A 21,900-nucleotide genomic window follows, 5' to 3' on the forward strand; every position below is an offset into this window, starting at 1 on the left:
ACTATACACCTCTCAGCATCATAAACAATGATCAGGTCCTGACTTCTCAGCAACATTAATTAAACATATAGTCTGTAGTGTACAGGTTAATCCTCCTGAAAAATTCATGAAATGGAATGGTTTGGTAATTAAGCATTGAATTTACACTTTACATTGTCTGACAGCTCAATTGCTGTGGCAGCCTTGAATTATAATGTATTATGTATGGGTGTCCCCTATTCCGTATACAGTGTACTATATGCTATGCACTTTATAGCCCTATGGGCCCTGGTCTAAAGGTACACCACACAGGGAATAGGGTGTCATTTGGAATACAGGCTGTCTGTCGGTAAACTATTATACCCCTTTCAGACATTAGACCTCTAAAATGCACTATAAAAACACTATAAAAATGATTCAACGGATGAAACAGAATGTTCTAAATGCTAAATTTAAAAGTCTGATTTTGTGTTTTATTAAAGTTCAATTAACTGATGCTATCTACTGGAAGGCTTTAAAGTCTTTGAAATATGCAATGACTTGAAGTTCTGATCTATCAAAGCAGAATGTGAGTGGAACGCAATACTCATCAGTTAGATTACACATCAGTTAGATTACACATCAGTTAGATTACACATCAGTGTTAGACATCACATCAGTTAGATTACACATCAATTTGATTACACATCAGTTAGACTACACATCAGTTAGATTACACATCAGTTAGACTACTCATCAGTTAGACTACACATCAGTTAGATTACACATCAGTTAGACTATACATCAGTTAGATTACACATCAGTTAGACTACACATCAGTTAGATTACACATCAGTTAGATTACACATCAGTTAGATTACACATCAGTTAGACTACACATCAGTTAGATTACACATCAGTTAACTTTTACTGCCTCAGAAACCCGGATCCGGGAGCACCCCCCACCCCCCACACACTGATTAGCATAGCTAGCATAGCTTCAGAAGTAGATAGTAGCATCTAAATATCATTAAATCACAAGTCCAAGACACCAGATGAAAGATACAGATCTTGTGAATAAAGCCACCATTTCAGATTTTTAAAATGTTTTACAGGGAAGACAAAATATGTAAATCTATTAGCTAAACACGTTAGCAAAATACACCACTATTCTAACTCCATCAGTTTCTTACTCCTTCAGGTGCTATCACCAATTCGGCTCAACTAAGATATTGATATCCACTAACCAAGAAAAAACCTCTTCAGATGACAGTCTGATAACATATTCATGGTATAGGATAGTTTTTGTTAGAAAAAAGTGCATATTTCAGGTAGAAATCACAGTTTACAATTGCACCCACCATCACAAATCGACTAGAATTACTAGATAGAGCAACGTGTATGACCAATTTACTCATCATAAAACATTTCATAAAAATAGACAAAGCATAGCAATGGAAAGACCCAGTTCTTGTGATTTCAGACCATATTTCAGATTTTCTAAGCGTTTTTCAGCGAAAACACAATAAATCGATAAGTTAGCATACTACATGTGCAAACGTTACCAGAGCATCGATTCCAGCCAAAGAGCGCTATAACGTAACCACCGCCAAAAGATATTAATTTTTTCACTAACCTTCTCAGAATTCTTCCGATGACACTCCTGTAACATCATTTTACAACATACATATACAGTTTGTTCGAAAAGGTGCATATTTAGCCATACAAAACCGTGGTTACACAATAAAAATACTAGGAAATCAAGCCTCAATATGTCTGACGTCATCTATCAGAGTGATCTAGTTTAATTAAAAGCTAATCATATACTTGACTAAAAAATACAGGGTTGACAGGAATCGAAAGACAAATTAGTTCTTAATGCAACCGCTGATTTACATTTTTAAAATTATCCTTACTTTTCAATACAGGGTTCGCCAAGTGAAGCTATACCAAAGCTATACCAAACAAAATGGCGAAATATGCGTTTAAAATATTTCGACAGAACAACAATTTATCATATTAAATATTGCTTACTTTGAGCTGTTCTTCCATCATATTCTTGGGCAATGTATCCTTTCTATGTTATAAACGTCTTTTGGTCGATAGATGTCCTCTGTCCTTCGAAATATCCACTAACGATCGAACGGGACCACAAAACGTGTCCAAAGTTTCAGAGTGCACAACAAAGAAATTCCTCAAAATCGCACTAAACGGATATAAATTGCTATAAAACGGTTTAAATTAACTACCTTATGATGTTTCTAAGTCCTATATCGAATTAAATTACAGACGGATACATTTCAAGTTGATAACCGAGCCTGTGAAAATGGCGTCCGGAGGTCCCATCCTGCGTAAGGGCTTGCGTCGAAAGGGGGGCTACTCTCACTCCTTGGTGTTTTATAACCTCTGAGAGCTACCTAGAAGGCCCATTCCACTTCTCATTGGTTACTGACATCCAGGGGAAGGCGGGTGCAGTTCGTGTCGTTCCATAGGATAGACAGAGACCTTAAAAACTGATCTGAAACCAGAGCTTCGCTCTCAGACCTTTCACTGTCTGTCATGGATTTCGCTGTAGAAATTTTTCTGGGTCACCCACAGACATAATTTCAACGTTGTATGAAACTAGAAGGTGTTTTCTATCCAATATAATTAATAATATGCATATTGTACGAGCAAGAATTGAGTACTAGGCAGTTTAATTTGGAGACGACAAAATGCTAATTCGGAACAGCACCCCCTGTAGTCGCAAGAAGTTAAACTACTCATCAGTTAGATTACACATCAGTTAGATTACACATCAGTTAGACTACACATCAGTTAGATTACACATCAGTTAGATTACACATCAGTGTTAGATTACACATCAGTGTTAGATTACACATCAGTTAGACTACACATCAGTTAGATTACACATCAGTTAGATTACACATCAGTGTTAGATTACACATCAGTTAGACTACACATCAGTTAGACTACACATCAGTTAGATTACACATCAGTTAGACTACACATCAGTTAGACTACACATCAGTTAGACTACACATCAGTTAGATTACACACCAGTTAGATTACACATCAGTTAGATTACACATCAGTTAGATTACACATCAGTTAGACTACACATCAGTTAGATTACACATCAGTTAGATTACACATCAGTTAGATTACACATCAGTTAGACTACACATCAGTTAGACTACACATCAGTTAGACTACTCATCAGTTAGATTACACATCAGTTAGATTAAACATCAGTTAGACTACACATCAGTTAGATTACACATCAGTTAGATTACACATCAGTTAGATTACACATCAGTTAGATTACACATCAGTTAGACTACACATCAGTTAGACTACACATCAGTTAGACTACACATCAGTTAGATTACACATCAGTGTTAGATTACACATCAGACTACACATCAGTTAGACTACACATCAGTTAGTTTACTCATCAGTTAGATTACACATCAGTTAGATTACACATCAGTTAGATTACACATCAGTGTTAGACTACACATCAGTTAGACTACACATCAGTTAGACTACACATCAGACTACACATCAGTTAGACTACACATCAGTTAGATTACTCATCAGTTAGACTACACATCAGTTAGACTATTCATCAGTTAGACTACACATCAGTTAGATTACACATCAGTGTTAGACTACACATCAGTTAGACTACACATCAGTTAGACTACACATCAGACTACACATCAGTTAGACTACACATCAGTTAGACTACTCATCAGTTAGATTACACATCAGTGTTAGATTACACATCAGTTAGACTACACATCAGTTAGACTACACATCAGTTAGACTACACATCAGTTAGATTACACATCAGTTAGATTACTCATCAGTGTTAGACTACACATCAGTTAGACTACACATCAGTTAGACTACACATCAGTTAGACTACACATCAGTGTTAGATTACACATCAGTTAGACTACTCATCAGTTAGACTACACATCAGTTAGATTACACATCAGTTAGATTACACATCAGTTAGATTACACATCAGTGTTAGATTACACATCAGTTAGACTACTCATCAGTTAGATTACACATCAGTTAGATTACACATCAGTTAGATTACTCATCAGTTAGATTACTCATCAGTTAGATTACTCATCAGTGTTAGATTACACATCAGTTAGACTACACATCAGTTAGATTACTCATCAGTTAGATTACACATCAGTGTTAGATTACACATCAGTTAGACTACTCATCAGTTAGATTACACATCAGTTAGATTACACATCAGTTAGATTACACATCAGTTAGATTACACATCAGTTAGACTACACATCAGTGTTAGATTACACATCAGTTAGATTACACATCAGTGTTAGATTACACATCAGTTAGATTACACATCAGTGTTAGATTACACATCAGTTAGATTACACATCAGTTAGATTACACATCAGTTAGATTACACATCAGTTAGATTACACATCAGTTAGATTACACATCAGTTGGATTACACATCAGTTGGATTACACATCAGTTAGATTACACATCAGTTAAATTACACATCAGTTAGATTACACATCAGTTAGATTACACATCAGTTAGATTACACATCAGTGTGTTAGATTACACATCAGTGTGTTAGACTACACATCAGTTAGATTACACATCAGTTAGATTACACATCAGTTAGATTACACATCAGTTAGATTACACATCAGTGTTAGACTACACATCAGTTAAATTACACATCAGTTAGATTACACATCAGTTAGATTACACATCAGTGTTAGATTACACATCAGTTAGATTACACATCAGTTAGATTACACATCAGTGTTAGACTACACATCAGTTAGACTACACATCAGTTAGACTACACATCAGACTACACATCAGTTAGACTACACATCAGTTAGATTACTCATCAGTTAGACTACACATCAGTTAGACTATTCATCAGTTAGACTACACATCAGTTAGATTACACATCAGTGTTAGACTACACATCAGTTAGACTACACATCAGTTAGACTACACATCAGACTACACATCAGTTAGACTACACATCAGTTAGATTACTCATCAGTTAGACTACACATCAGTTGGATTACTCATCAGTTAGACTACACATCAGTGTTAGATTACACATCAGTTAGATTACACATCAGTTAGACTACACATCAGTGCTAGATTACACATCAGTTAGATTACACATCAGTTAGATTACACATCAGTTAGATTACACATCAGTGTTATATTACACATCAGTTAGATTACACATCAGTGTTAGATTACACATCAGTTAGATTACACATCAGTTAGATTACTCATCAGTTAGACTACACATCAGTTAGACTACTCATCAGTGTTAGATTACACATCAGTTAGATTACACATCAGTGTTAGACTACACATCAGTTAGATTACACATCAGTTAGACTACACATCAGTTAGACTACACATCAGTTAGATTACACATCAGTTAGATTACACATCAGTTAGACTACACATCAGTTAGATTACACATCAGTTAGATTACACATCAGTTAGATTACACATCAGTTAGACTACACATCAGTTAGACTACACATCAGTTAGATTACACATCAGTTAGATTACACATCAGTTAGATTACACATCAGTTAGATTACACATCAGATAGACTACACATCAGTTAGACTACACATCAGTTAGATTACACATCCGTTAGATTACACATCAGTTAGATTACACATCAGTTAGATTACTCATCAGTTAGATTGCACATCAGTTAGACTACACATCAGACTACACATCAGACTACTCATCAGTTAGACTACACATCAGTTAGATTACACATCAGTTAGATTACACATCAGTTAGATTACACATCAGTTAGATTACACATCAGTGTTAGATTACACATCAGTTAGATTACACATCAGTGTTAGATTACACATCAGTTAGACTACACATCAGTTAGACTACACATCAGTTAGATTACACATCAGTGTTAGACTACACATCAGTTAGACTACACATCAGTTAGACTACACATCAGTGTTAGACTACACATCAGTTAGACTACACATCAGTTAGACTACACATCAGTTAGACTACACATCAGTGTTAGACTACACATCAGTTAGACTACACATCAGTTAGACTACACATCAGTTAGACTACACATCAGTTAGACTACACATCAGTGTTAGACTACACATCAGTTAGACTACACATCAGTGTTAGACTACACATCAGTTAGATTACACATCAGTTAGATTACACATCAGTTAGATTACACATCAGTTAGACTACACATCAGTTAGACTACACATCAGTTAGATTACACATCAGTTAGACTACACATCAGTGCTAGATTACACATCAGTTAGATTACACATCAGTTAGATTACACATCAGTTAGATTACACATCAGTGTTAGATTACACATCAGTTAGATTACACATCAGTATTAGATTACACATCAGTTAGATTACACATCAGTTAGATTACTCATCAGTTAGACTACACATCAGTTAGACTACTCATCAGTGTTAGATTACACATCAGTTAGATTACACATCAGTGTTAGACTACACATCAGTTAGATTACACATCAGTTAGACTACACATCAGTTAGACTACACATCAGTTAGATTACACATCAGTTAGATTACACATCAGTTAGATTACACATCAGATAGACTACACATCAGTTAGACTACACATCAGTTAGATTACACATCCGTTAGACTACACATCAGATTACACATCAGTTAGACTACACATCAGTTAGATTACACATCAGTTAGACTACACATCAGACTACACATCAGTTAGATTACTCATCAGTTAGACTACACATCAGTTAGACTACACATCAGACTACACATCAGACTACTCATCAGTTAGACTACACATCAGTTAGATTACACATCAGTTAGATTACACATCAGTTAGATTACACATCAGTTAGATTACACATCAGTGTTAGATTACACATCAGTTAGATTACACATCAGTGTTAGATTACACATCAGTTAGACTACACATCAGTTAGACTACACATCAGTTAGATTACACATCAGTGTTAGACTACACATCAGTTAGACTACACATCAGTTAGACTACACATCAGTGTTAGACTACACATCAGTTAGACTACACATCAGTTAGACTACACATCAGTTAGACTACACATCAGTTAGACTACACATCAGTGTTAGACTACACATCAGTTAGACTACACATCAGTTAGACTACACATCAGTTAGACTACACATCAGTTAGACTACACATCAGTGTTAGACTACACATCAGTTAGACTACACATCAGTGTTAGACTACACATCAGTTAGATTACACATCAGTTAGATTACACATCAGTTAGATTACACATCAGTTAGACTACACACCAGTTAGACTACACATCAGTTAGATTACACATCAGTTAGACTACACATCAGATTACACATCAGTTAGACTACACATCAGTTAGACTACACATCAGTTAGATTACTCATCAGTTAGACTACACATCAGTTAGACTACACATCAGTTAGATTACACATCAGTTAGACTACACATCAGTTAAACTCCTCATCAGTTAGATTACACATCAGTTAGACTACACATCAGTTAGACTACACATCAGTTAGATTACTCATCAGTTAGACTACACATCAGTTAGACTACACATCAGTTAGATTACACATCAGTTAGACTACACATCAGTTAAACTACTCATCAGTTAAACTACTCATCAGTTAGATTACACATCAGTTAGATTACACATCAGTTAGACTACACATCAGTTAGATTACACATCAGTTAGACTACACATCAGATTACACATCAGTTAGACTACACATCAGTTAGATTACTCATCAGTTAGACTACACATCAGTTAGACTACACATCAGTTAGACTACACACCAGTTAGACTACACATCAGTTAGACTACACAACAGTTAGACTACACATCAGATTACACATCAGTTAGACTACACATCAGTTAGATTACTCATCAGTTAGACTACACATCAGTTAGACTACACATCAGTTAGATTACACATCAGTTAGACTACACATCAGACTACACATCAGTTAGATTACTCATCAGTTAGACTACACATCAGTTAGACTACACATCAGACTACACATCAGACTACTCATCAGTTAGACTACACATCAGTTAGATTACACATCAGTTAGACTACACATCAGTTAGACTACACATCAGTTAGATTACACATCAGTTAGATTACACATCAGTTAGACTACACATCAGTTAGACTACACATCAGTTAGACTACACATCAGTTAGACTACACATCAGTTAGATTACTCATCAGTTAGACTACACATCAGTTAGACTACACATCAGTTAGACTACACATCAGTTAGACTACACATCAGACTACACATCAGACTACTCATCAGTTAGACTACACATCAGTTAGATTACACATCAGTTAGACTACACATCAGTTAGACTACTCATCAGTTAGACTACACATCAGTTAGATTACACATCAGTTAGACTACACATCAGTTAGATTACACATCAGTGTTAGATTACACATCAGACTACACATCAGTTAGACTACACATCAGTTAGATTACACATCAGTTAGACTACACATCAGTTAGACTACTCATCAGTTAGACTACACATCAGTTAGATTACACATCAGTTAGATTACACATCAGTTAGATTACACATCAGTTAGATTACACATCAGTTAGACTACACATCAGTTAGATTACTCATCAGTTAGATTACACATCAGTTAGACTACACATCAGTTAGATTACACATCAGTTAGACTACACATCAGTTAGACTACACATCAGACTACACATCAGACTACTCATCAGTTAGACTACACATCAGTTAGATTACACATCAGTTAGACTACACATCAGTTAGATTACACATCAGTTAGACTACACATCAGTTAGACTACACATCAGATTACACATCAGTTAGACTACTCATCAGTTAGATTACACATCAGTTAGATTACACATCAGTTAGATTACACATCAGTTAGATTACACATCAGTTAGATTACACATCAGTTAGATTACACATCAGTTAGATTACACACCAGTTAGACTACTCATCAGTTAGACTACACATCAGTTAGATTACACATCAGTTAGACTACACATCAGTTAGATTACACATCAGTTAGACTACACATCAGTTAGATTACACATCAGTTAGATTACACATCAGTTAGACTACACATCAGTTAGACTACACATCAGTTAGACTACACATCAGTTAGACTACACATCAGTTAGATTACACATCAGTTAGACTACACATCAGTTAGATTACACATCAGTTAGATTACACATCAGTTAGACTACACATCAGTTAGACTACACATCAGTTAGATTACACATCAGTTAGACTACACATCAGTTAGATTACACATCAGTTAGACTACACATCAGTTAGATTACACATCAGTTAGACTACACATCAGTTAGATTACACATCAGTTAGACTACACATCAGTTAGATTACACATCAGTTAGATTACACATCGGTTAGATTACACATCAGTTAGATTACACATCAGTTAGACTACACATCAGTTAGATTACACATCAGATTACACATCAGTTAGACTACACATCAGTTAGATTACACATCAGTTAGATTACACATCAGTTAGACTACACATCAGACTACACATCAGTTAGACTACACATCAGTTAGACTACACATCAGTTAGATTACACATCAGTTAGACTACACATCAGTTAGATTACACATCAGTTAGACTACACATCAGTTAGATTACACATCAGTTAGATTACACATCAGTTAGATTACACATCAGTTAGATTACACATCAGTTAGACTACACATCAGTTAGATTACACATCAGTTAGACTGCACATCAGTTAGACTACACATCAGTTAGATTACACATCAGTTAGACTACACATCAGTTAGATTACACATCAGTTAGACTACACATCAGTTAGACTACACATCAGTTAGATTACACATCAGTTAGATTACACATCAGTTAGACTACACATCAGTTAGACTACACATCAGTCAGACTACAAATCAGTTAGACTACACATCAGTTAGACTACACATCAGTTAGACTACACATCAGTTAGATTACACATCAGTTAGATTACACATCAGTTAGACTACACATCAGTTAGATTACACATCAGTTAAACTACTCATCAGTTAGACTACACATCAGTTAGATTACACATCAGTTAGATTACACATCAGTTAGATTACACATCAGTTAGATTACTCATCAGTTAGATTGCACATCAGTTAGACTACACATCAGTGTTAGACTACACATCAGTGTTAGATTACACATCAGTTAGACTACACATCAGTTAGACTACACATCAGTTAGACTACACATCAGTTAGATTACACATCAGTTAGACTACACATCAGTTAGACTACACATCAGTCAGACTACAAATCAGTTAGACTACACATCAGTTAGACTACACATCAGTTAGACTACACATCAGTTAGATTACACATCAGTTAGATTACACATCAGTTAGACTACACATCAGTTAGATTACACATCAGTTAGATTACACATCGGTTAGATTACACATCAGTTAGATTACACATCAGTTAGACTACACATCAGTTAGATTACACATCAGATTACACATCAGTTAGACTACACATCAGTTAGATTACACATCAGTTAGATTACACATCAGTTAGACTACACATCAGACTACACATCAGTTAGACTACACATCAGTTAGACTACACATCAGTTAGATTACACATCAGTTAGACTACACATCAGTTAGATTACACATCAGTTAGACTACACATCAGTTAGATTACACATCAGTTAGATTACACATCAGTTAGATTACACATCAGTTAGATTACACATCAGTTAGACTACACATCAGTTAGATTACACATCAGTTAGACTGCACATCAGTTAGACTACACATCAGTTAGATTACACATCAGTTAGACTACACATCAGTTAGATTACACATCAGTTAGACTACACATCAGTTAGACTACACATCAGTTAGATTACACATCAGTTAGATTACACATCAGTTAGACTACACATCAGTTAGACTACACATCAGTCAGACTACAAATCAGTTAGACTACACATCAGTTAGACTACACATCAGTTAGACTACACATCAGTTAGATTACACATCAGTTAGATTACACATCAGTTAGACTACACATCAGTTAGATTACACATCAGTTAAACTACTCATCAGTTAGACTACACATCAGTTAGATTACACATCAGTTAGATTACACATCAGTTAGATTACACATCAGTTAGATTACTCATCAGTTAGATTGCACATCAGTTAGACTACACATCAGTGTTAGACTACACATCAGTGTTAGATTACACATCAGTTAGACTACACATCAGTTAGACTACACATCAGTTAGACTACACATCAGTTAGATTACTCATCAGTGTTAGACTACACATCAGTTAGACTACACATCAGTTAGATTACACATCAGTTAGACTTCACATCAGTTAGACTACACATCAGTTAGACTACACATCAGTTAGATTACACATCAGTTAGATTTCACATCAGTTAGATTACACATCAGTTAGACTACACATCAGTTAGACTACACATCATTTAGACTACACATCAGTTAGACTACACATCAGTTAGATTACACATCAGTGTTAGACTACACATCTGCTTGCATCAGTTACCTGATGTGGAATGTGCACCTCCCATAGTCAGATAGTACTACATAGAGCTTATGCCTGCCCATACCAAAACCCCACCACCAACATGGGGCACTATGTTAACAACATTGACATCAGCAAACTGCTCACCAACACGACGCCATACATGCTGTCAGCCATCTGCCCGGTACAGTTGAAACCGGGATTCATCCGTGGAGAGCACACTTCTCCAGGGTGCCAGTTTCCATCAAATGTGAGCATTTCCCCACTGAATTCGGTTACGACGCAAAACTGCAGTCAGATGAAGACCCTGGTGAGGACGACGAGCAGATGAGCTTCCCTGAGACGGTTTCTGACAGTTTGTGCAGGAATTCTTCGGTTCTGCAAACCCACAGTTTCATCAGCTGTCCGGTTGGATGGTCGCAGACGATCCTGCAGGTGAAGAAGCCAGATGTGGAGGTCCTGCGCTGGCGAGGTTAAACATTGTCTGAGATTGTGGGGACGGTTGAATGTACTGCCAAATTCTCTAAAACAACATTGGAGATGGCTTATGGTAGAGAAATGAACATTCAATTATGTGGAAAGAATTCTGGTGGACATTCCTGCAGTCAGCATGCCAATTGCACGCTCCCTCAAAACTTGAGACTTCTAAGGCATTGTGTTTTGTGACAAAACTGCACATTTTTTTGTGGCTTTTTATTGGGCCCAGGAAAGGTGCACCTGTGTGCAGGTCAACCAATACATCACCAGGAGTAGCCTAGCTATTGTTGGCTAGGTCAACCAATACATCACCAGGAGTAGCCTAGCTATTGTTGGCTAGGTCAACCAATACATCACCAGGAGTAGCCTAGCTATTGTTGGCTAGGTCAACCAATACATCACCAGCAGTAGCCTAGCTATTGTTGGCTAGGTCAACCAATACATCACCAGGAGTAGCCTAGCTATAGTTGGCTAGGTCAACCACTACATCATCGTGAGAAGCCTAGCTAGAGGTCGCTATGTCAACCACTACATAATCATGAGTAGCCTAGTTATAGATGCATCATTCATCTTGTACATCTCCCATTCCTCTAGTGCATCATTCCTCTTGTACATCTCCCATTCCTCTACTGCATCATTCCTCTTGTACATCTCCCATTCCTCTACTACATTTCCCAATCCTCTACTACATCTCCCATTCCTCTACTACATCTCCCATTCCTCTGCTACATCTCCCATTCCTCTACTACATATCCCATTCCTCTACTACATCTCCCATTCCTCTACTGCATCATTCCTCCTGTACATCTCCCATTCCTCTACTACATCTCCCATTCCTCTACTACATCTCCCATTCCTCTACTACATCTCCCATTCCTCTAGTGCATCATTCCTCTTGTACATCTCCCATTCCTCTACTGCATCATTCCTCTTGTACATCTCCCATTCCTCTACTACATTTCCCAATCCTCTACTACATCTCCCATTCCTCTACTACATCTCCCATTCCCCTACTACATCTCCCATTCCTCTACTACATCGCCCATTCCTCTGCTACATCTCCCATTCCTCTACTACATCTCCCATTCCTCTACTACATCTCCCATTCCTCTACTACATCTCCCATTCCTCTACCACATCTCCCATTCCTCTGCTACATCTCCCATTCCTCTACTACATCTCCCATTCCTCTACTACATCTCCCATTCCTCTACTGCATCATTCCTCTTGTACATCTCCCATTTCTCTACTACATTTCCCAATCCTCTACTACATCTCCCATTCCTCTACTACATCTCCCATTCCTCTGCTACATCTCCCATTCCTCTACTACATATCCCATTCCTCTACTACATCTCCCATTCCTCTACTGCATCATTCCTCCTGTACATCTCCCATTCCTCTACTACATCTCCCATTCCTCTACTACATCTCCCATTCCTCTACTACATCTCCCATTCCTCTAGTGCATCATTCCTCTTGTACATCTCCCATTCCTCTACTGCATCATTCCTCTTGTACATCTCCCATTCCTCTACTACATTTCCCAATCCTCTACTACATCTCCCATTCCTCTACTACATCTCCCATTCCCCTACTACATCTCCCATTCCTCTACTACATCGCCCATTCCTCTGCTACATCTCCCATTCCTCTACTACATCTCCCATTCCTCTACTACATCTCCCATTCCTCTACTACATCTCCCATTCCTCTACCACATCTCCCATTCCTCTGCTACATCTCCCATTCCTCTACTACATCTCCCATTCCTCTACTACATCTCCCATTCCTCTACTGCATCATTCCTCTTGTACATCTCTCATTCCTCTACTACATCTCCCATTCCTCTGCTACATCTCCCATTCCTCTACTACATCTCCCATTCCTCTACTACATCTCCCATTCCTCTACTACATCTCCCAATCCTCTACTACATCTCCCAATCCTCTACTACATCTCCCATTCCTCTACTACATCTCCCATTCCTCTATTACATCTCCCATTCCTCTACTACATCTCCCATTTTTCTACTACATCTCCCATTCCTCTACTACATCTCCCATTCCTCTACTACATCTCCCATTCCTCTCCTACATCTCCCATTCCTCTACTACATCTCCCATTCCTCTCCTACATCTCCCATTCCTCTAGTACATCTCCCATTCCTCTACTACATCTCCCATTCCTCTCCTACATCTCCCATTCCTCTACTACATCTCCCATTCCTCTCCTACATCTCCCATTCCTCTCCTACATCTCCCATTCCTCTCCTACATCTCCCATTCCTCTCCTACATCTCCCATTCCTCTCCTACATCTCCCATTCCTCTCCTACATCTCCCATTCCTCTACTACATCTCCCAATCCTCTACTACATCTCCCATTCCTCTCCTACATCTCCCATTCCTCTACTACATCTCCCATTCCTCTCCTACATCTCCCATTCCTCTACTACATCTCCCATTCCTCTACTACATCTCCCATTCCTCAGCTACATCTCCCATTCCTATAGTACATCTCCCATTCCTCTACTACATCTCCCATTCCTCTCCTACATCTCCCATTCCTCTAGTACATCTCCCATTCCTCTACTACATCTCCCATTCCTCTACTGCACATCCCATTCCTCTACTGCATCATTCCTCTACTGCACATCCCATTCATTTACTACAGCTATTCTCAAACAGTAATGCCGTCGGGGGTACTCCAATTGATATGTTATTCACATTTTCAAAGATTCCATGTAGATTTTCCAACGGGGCTATACATTTGTGTGTTTTTTCCCTCGCCTGAGTAGCCTCGTTTCACTGCCAAAAATAAAATGTATCCATCTAGTGGTCAGAGAAATAACAACACAAGTAAAATGCAAGTAGCCTAATCAAATATTTAACATCCGATCACGTTAACTGTTTCTCTCTTGAGGGAATTCCACTAACTGTCCTTATGTAGCCAAACGTATCTGCTGCTCATTCTGCTCGAAAATGGATACATTTGACTCACCACCTGGATTCGGTCTTAAAACCTGTTGAGGATGGGGGCGCTGTTGTGGCTATTTATGCTAATCGTGTAATTTTTTGAAACGGCTTCCCACAAAGTTCTTGATCGTACAATATGCATATTATTATTATTATTGGATAGAAAACAGTCTATAGTTTCTATAGGAGTTGAAATTTTGTCTCTAAGTGGAACAGAGCCCATTCTACAGCAATTTCCCTGACATGGAGTCAGAATTCAGAAATTTTGGCCACTGTTCTGGAGTCAGTTAAAAGGGCACTGTTATTGCTATGACTATACGGACACTGCTTACGTCTTCCCCTGGATGTCTTTACGTGATGACGATTTGAATGGGGTCGATTGCGCGTTCACAGGCACTATAAATTAAAAAACCCTGAGGCTAGTCACTCTTTTGGAGCTGCGTCATGCGCCTAGAGGACACCGACCCGCACCTGTTCCAAGCATTAGTGGAGGGAGTAATATTACTCTGGTCATGTTTCTACTCGTTATGGGAGTTAAAAACATCATAAGGTAGTTAATTTAAAGCGTTTTATAGCAATTTATATCCGTTTAGTGCGATTTTGGGACATTTATTTCTGAAACGCTGTGAGTTGCTGGGCACGCTTCCAGTTCATCCCGAACGCAGTTGGCATTTCCACATGGCAAGAGGACAGCTTTCCACCAAAAGATGATTGGACCCAAGAAAGGATCCTTTGCCCAAGATACCGATGGAAGAACAGCTCAAAGTAGGACATTTTTATTATGATAAATCGTGTTTCTGTCGAAAATTGTTACTGGCTTCGGACGCCATGTTTTTTGACGTAGCTTCGCTTGGCGCAAGCTGTATTGAAAAGTAAGGATAATTTAAAAAATGTAATTCCGCGATTGTATTAAGAATTAAATTGTCTATCAATCCCTGTCCACCCTATATTTTTTAGTCACGTTTATGAGTATTTATGTATAAGAGTAGATCACTGTCTAAGTGGCGCACAGACTTTTTCTGACCAGCTGAGCTACATTTCACATTGTCTAACCATGATTTTGGTGGCTAAATATAAACATTTTCGATCAAACTCTATATGGATTGTGTAATATGATGTTACAGGAGTGTCATCTGAAGAATTCTGAGAAGGTTAGTGAAAAAATTAATATATTTTGGCGATGTTTACTTTTATCGCTCACTTTGGCTAGAATCAATGCTGGGCTGCTATGTGCTATGTGCTATGCTAATATAACGATTTATTGTGTTTTCGCTGTAAGACACTTAGAAAATCTGAAATATTGTCTGTATTCACAGGATCTGTGTCTTTCGATTCGTGTATGCTGTGTATTTTTACGAAATGTTTGATGATTAGTAAGTAGGTAAACACGTTGCTCTAAGTAGTTTTTCTATTCCATTTGTGACGGTGGGTGCAATTGTAACCTATGCCATCTACCTGAAATATGCACTTTTTTCTAACAAAACCTATCCCATACCATAAATATGTTATCAGACTGTCATCTGATGAGTTTTTTTATTGGTTAGGGGCTATAAATATCTTAGTTTAGCCGAATTGGTGATAGCTACTGGTGTTGGTGGACAAATAAAAGATGGTGGATTATGCTAATGTATTTTTAGGTAATAGATGTACATCTTTACATATTGTGTCTTCCCTGTAAAACATTTTAAAAATCGGACATGTTGACTGGATTCACAAGATCTGTGTCTTTCATTAGCTGTATTGGACTTTAATGTGTGAAAGTTAAATATTGAAAAAAAATATTGTTTTTGAATTTCGCGGCACTGGTTTTTCAGTGGGGGTGGGGGGGGGGGTGCCGCTAGCGCCACTCTCATCCTAGAGAGGTTAAGTAGCAAGATTTGTAATGGTGTTTTTTACATTGGATAAAAGTAGAGACTCAGAACTAAAAAATTGTATATCACACACTTCATTTGAGGAACAATGGGAAAGTAATTCTGCTTTTGAAGTTGATCAACTTGTGTTGGTATCTAGTGAAGAGCTCTTCTTTGTCTACATCCATTCAGCATCGTTCACACCCTCTTAAGCTTTAGCCCCACCCATCTCGTTTCGCTCTCGGAGCGCACACTTGACGCTCTGGCCGATGATTGGAAAGCATTAAAACAGCTAGCAGCATTTTCATTACGCTTTTTTTTGCAGACGTTTAAAGACACTAGCCATTTTCAACGGGTGTTGTACACAAGTCACGTAACGTTAGCTAACATGCCAGCCAACCAACGTTAGCTAGTTAACAGTACACTTTAGCTTAAGACATTGTGGCAAAGATCAAGATGGCATCATGAGGGAGGAAAATTATGTGGATATTGTGGCAAAGAAGGGGGTCGAGTGATAAATGGCAGATATGTGAGAGCAGAACTAATAAACGGGCTCTGCCCTCTCACTAAAATGGCCACCCCGTTCAGAACTACAGATCACAAAATAGCTGACAGCCAAAACTCCAATTCCCAGAAGCAAGGGAAACGCTCAGAAGGTGGGGCCGACCCACATATAAGGGGTTAAGACAAACCAGGAAGTGAGGGAGGAAGGACTGGAAGGATCGGTGAACCGTAGAGAAAGAGACGATATATAACGGCTGTATGAGCTGGACTGTTTGGACTTACCTGTTGGCGTTTGGACCTGGACCTACCGAGAACCCGATTCGTGTACCGAACCCTGCTTTCATTGACCTCGACTGCGGCCTGGTGGACCCGGACAGAGGAACAAACACACAGGTACTGTCCTGTTTGAAAGAACTCTAATTCTGGGGTGATTTTGGTGACGGCTTTCCGCTTAATTGCTTAATTTGTGACAAACCCTCCTAATCTTGAAGAGGTTTGTCACAACATATACATTTGAAGTCGGAAGTTTACACACACCTTAGCCAATTACATTTAAACTCAGTTTTTCACAATTCCTGACATTTAATGATCCTAGTAAAAATTCCCTGTCTTAGGTCAGTTAGCATCACCACTTTATCTTAAGAATGTGAAATGTCAGAATAATAGTTGAGAGAATGATTTATTTCAGCTTATTTATTTATTTCATCACATTCCAAGTGGGTCAGAAGTTTACATACACTCAATTAGTATTTGGTAGCATTGCCTTTCAATTATTTAACTTGGGTCAAACGTTTCGGGTAGCTTCCCACAATAAGTTGGGTGAATTTTGGCCCTTCCTCCTGACAGAGCTGGTGTAACTGAGTCAGGTTCGTAGGCCTCCTTGCTCACACAAGCTTTTTCAGTTCTAACCACAAATATTCTATAGGATTGAGGTCAGGGCTTTGTGATGGCCACTCCAATACCTTGACTTTGTTTTCCTTTAGCCGTTTTGCCACAACTTTGGAAGTATGCTTGGGGTCATTGTCCATTTGGAAGACCCATTTGCAACCAAGCTTTAACTTCCTGACTGATGTCTTGAGACGTTGCTTCAATATATTGTGGCAAACCTCTTCAAGGTTAGGAGCGTTCGTCACAAATTAAGTGGGAAGCCGTCACCAAAATCACCCCAGAATTAGAGTTATTTCGAACAGGACAGTACCTGTGTTTGTTTCTCCACATCATTTTCCTACCTCATGATGGCATCTATTTTGGATGCTGCCACCCCCGTGCTTCACGGTTGGGATGGTGTCTTCAGTTTGCTTGCAAGCCTCCCACCTTTTCCTCGAAACACAACGATGGACATTATGTCCAAACAGTTCTATTTTTGTTTCATCAGACCAGAGGACATTTCTCCAAAAAATACGATCTTTGTCCCCATGTGCAGTTGCAAACCGTAGTCTGGCTTTTTTATGGCGGTTTTGGAGCAGTGGCTTCTTGCTTGCTGAGCGGCCTTTCAGGTTATGTTGATATAGGACTTGTTTTACTGTGGATATAGATACTTTTGTACCTGTTTCCTCCATTATCTTCACAGGGTCCTTTGCTGTTGTTCTGGGATTGATTTGCACTTTTCGCTCCAAAGTACGTTCATCTCTAGGAGATAGAACGCGTCTCCTTCCTGAGCGGTATCACGGCTGCGTGGTCCCAAGGGTGTTTATGCTTGTGTACTATTGTTTGTACAGATGAACATGGTACCTTCAGGCATTTGGAAGTTGCTCCCAAGGACGAACCAGACTTGTGGAGGTCTACACTTTTTTTTCTGAGGTCTTGGTTGATTTCTTTTGATTTTCCCATGATGTCAAGCAGAGAGTTTGAAGGTAGGCCTTGAAATACATCCACATGTACACCTCCATTTGACTCAAATGATGTCAATTGGCCTATCAGAAGCTTCTAAGACCATGACATCATTTTCTGGAATTTTCCAAGCTGTTTAAAGGCACAGTCAACTTAGTGTATGTAAACTTCTGACCCACTGGAATTGTGATACAGTGAATTATAAGTGAAATAATCTGTCTGTAAACAATTGTTGGAAAAAATGCTTGTGTCATGCACAAAGCAGATGTCCTATCCGACTTGCCAAAACTACAGATTGTTAACAAGAAATTTGTGGAGTGGTTGAAAAACTAGTTTTAATGACTCCAACCTAAGTGTATGTAAACTTCCGACTTCAACTGCAGCTAGCTAGCTTGGTAAACAATAAACCTAGCTAGGTAAACAACATTTAAGATCACACACGTCACGAAACGTTAGCTAACGAGCCAGCCAGCTAAAGTTAGCTAGTTAAACAACAATGAACACAGTGCCAAATCATGTTGTTTCTACCCTGCATGAATACGGCTAGCTAGCTAGTTAACAGTCTACTTTAGCTTGAAATGAAATCACTTTCTGTCAAAATTAGAAATGTGCAATATCTGAAAATGTAGCAAGCTATCTTACCTGTATACATCATCATGCATGATGGACGCATCTCTAAGGTTGCCCTTAGTTTGAAGATGTAATCCGGAGACAAGTGTTTTCTACATCTCTTTAGCTATCATACTCTAATTCCACGGATTTCAAAACTTGATCAAAACTTGATCCTCCAGAAAGTGGAGAGCAACACAGCTCCACTACACGATATATCTTTTTTAAAGCCACGTTCAACAGGATTACCAACACAGACTGACGAGCTCAAATAGACAGAAGCCCTCTATGTGGCCGACCAATCCGAACTCATCTCTCGGCATGTCCAGCCCACTCATTATCCCAGCCAATCATCACAAGTGGGAATGGTTTCTGACTTTTCTGTAACTTAACGAACTGGGCTCATAATTAAACAATTGTATTAGTATTTACAGATAGCATACAAGTGTGTTATTAAGGCACATGAAAGTTCACATTTTCGAAGATTTTTTTATTTTTATACATTGAAATTGGCTCTCCTGTGACGTCGTGACTTGCGACATACGCCTAGTTTCCTGAATCGGTTCATAATTTAAAAAAGTAAGGTCCGTGTCCATAGAGACACATACAGCTCTACTGGTAGTACTGCTACTACCAGCAGTACTACACCTGCACCTGTCGACGACAAGTTGTTCTGCTTCCACGAGCACATCCAATGCTAGCATCAGTAATTCTACATTTGTTGTTAGCCCAGCTAGCATGGACACTGACAGTTGTGAATCTGATGCAGCCGAAGAGCTACTGCCCCCTTACCCGGGAAAGCTCCGAACAACAGACAGAGACGTTGGCGCAAATATGATGAGAAATACATTGATGTGGGGTTCACATATATTAGGAGTAGTGCCTTTCCTCTGGAGGCCGTCATTGTAAATACGAATTTGTTCTTAACTGACTTGCCTCGTTAAATAAAGGTTAAATAAAACACATTTTAAAAATCCTGTTATATGTGCAAAAGTACTATCTCACAACTCAAAAAAAACTTCACTCTTGCGCAAAACATAGCAATTAGAAAAATAAGCCACAGGAGTTTTTTGAGTGAGAATTAAGACAACTTTCGAGTAGTAAGACATGTATAAAAGCAACAGATATCATTTAATAAGAATGGTCTAGAAGCGTCTTATATGGTGAGCTACCGAGTGGCTAGAACAAGCAAGCCCCATACTATTGTGGAGGACTTAATTCTTCCTGCTGGCAACGGATATGGCTGGAACAATACTGAGGGAAAAGGCAAGAAAAACACGGCAGGAGATGTTTTGAAACAATTACTGCTTCGCATACAAGCCAGTGAATTCTATGCTTTACAGCTGGATGAGTCAATAGACGTGACGGGCCTGGTACAGCTTCTGGTATATGTCCATTACGTTTATGGGGGGTCAATTAAGGAAGACATCCTCTTCTGCAAACCATTGGAAACCAGGACAACAAGAGAGGGATGGAGGAGAGGAAGAGGTGCAGGATGGAGGAGAGAGAAATGGAGGGATGGAGGAGAGGAGAGAGGGATGGAGGGATTGAGAGAGGGATGGAGAACATGGGGATAGATGGATGGATAAGAGAGGGATGGAGGAGAGACGGATGGAGGGATGGAGGAGAGAGGGAGAGAGGAATGGATGAGAGGAGGATGGAGGGATGGAGGAGAGGAGGATGGAGGGATGGAGGAGAGGGATGGAGGAGAGTGGAGAGTGGGATGGAGGGATGGAGGAGAGTGGAGAGGGGGATGGAGGAGAGAGGGATGGAGGGATGGAGGAGAGTGGAGAGGGGGATGGAGGAGAAAGTGATGGATGAGAGGAGGATGGAGGGATGGAAGATAGAGGCATGGATGAGAGGAGGATGGAGGAGAGAGGGATGGAGGAGGATGGAGGAGAGAGGGATGGAGGGATGGAGGAGAGAGGGATGGATGAGAGGAGGATGGAGGAATGGAGGAGAGAGGGATGGATGAGAGGAGGATGGA

This window comes from Salvelinus alpinus, chromosome 29 (assembly GCF_045679555.1).
Source record: "Salvelinus alpinus chromosome 29, SLU_Salpinus.1, whole genome shotgun sequence".
Classification (NCBI taxonomy): domain Eukaryota; kingdom Metazoa; phylum Chordata; class Actinopteri; order Salmoniformes; family Salmonidae; genus Salvelinus; species Salvelinus alpinus.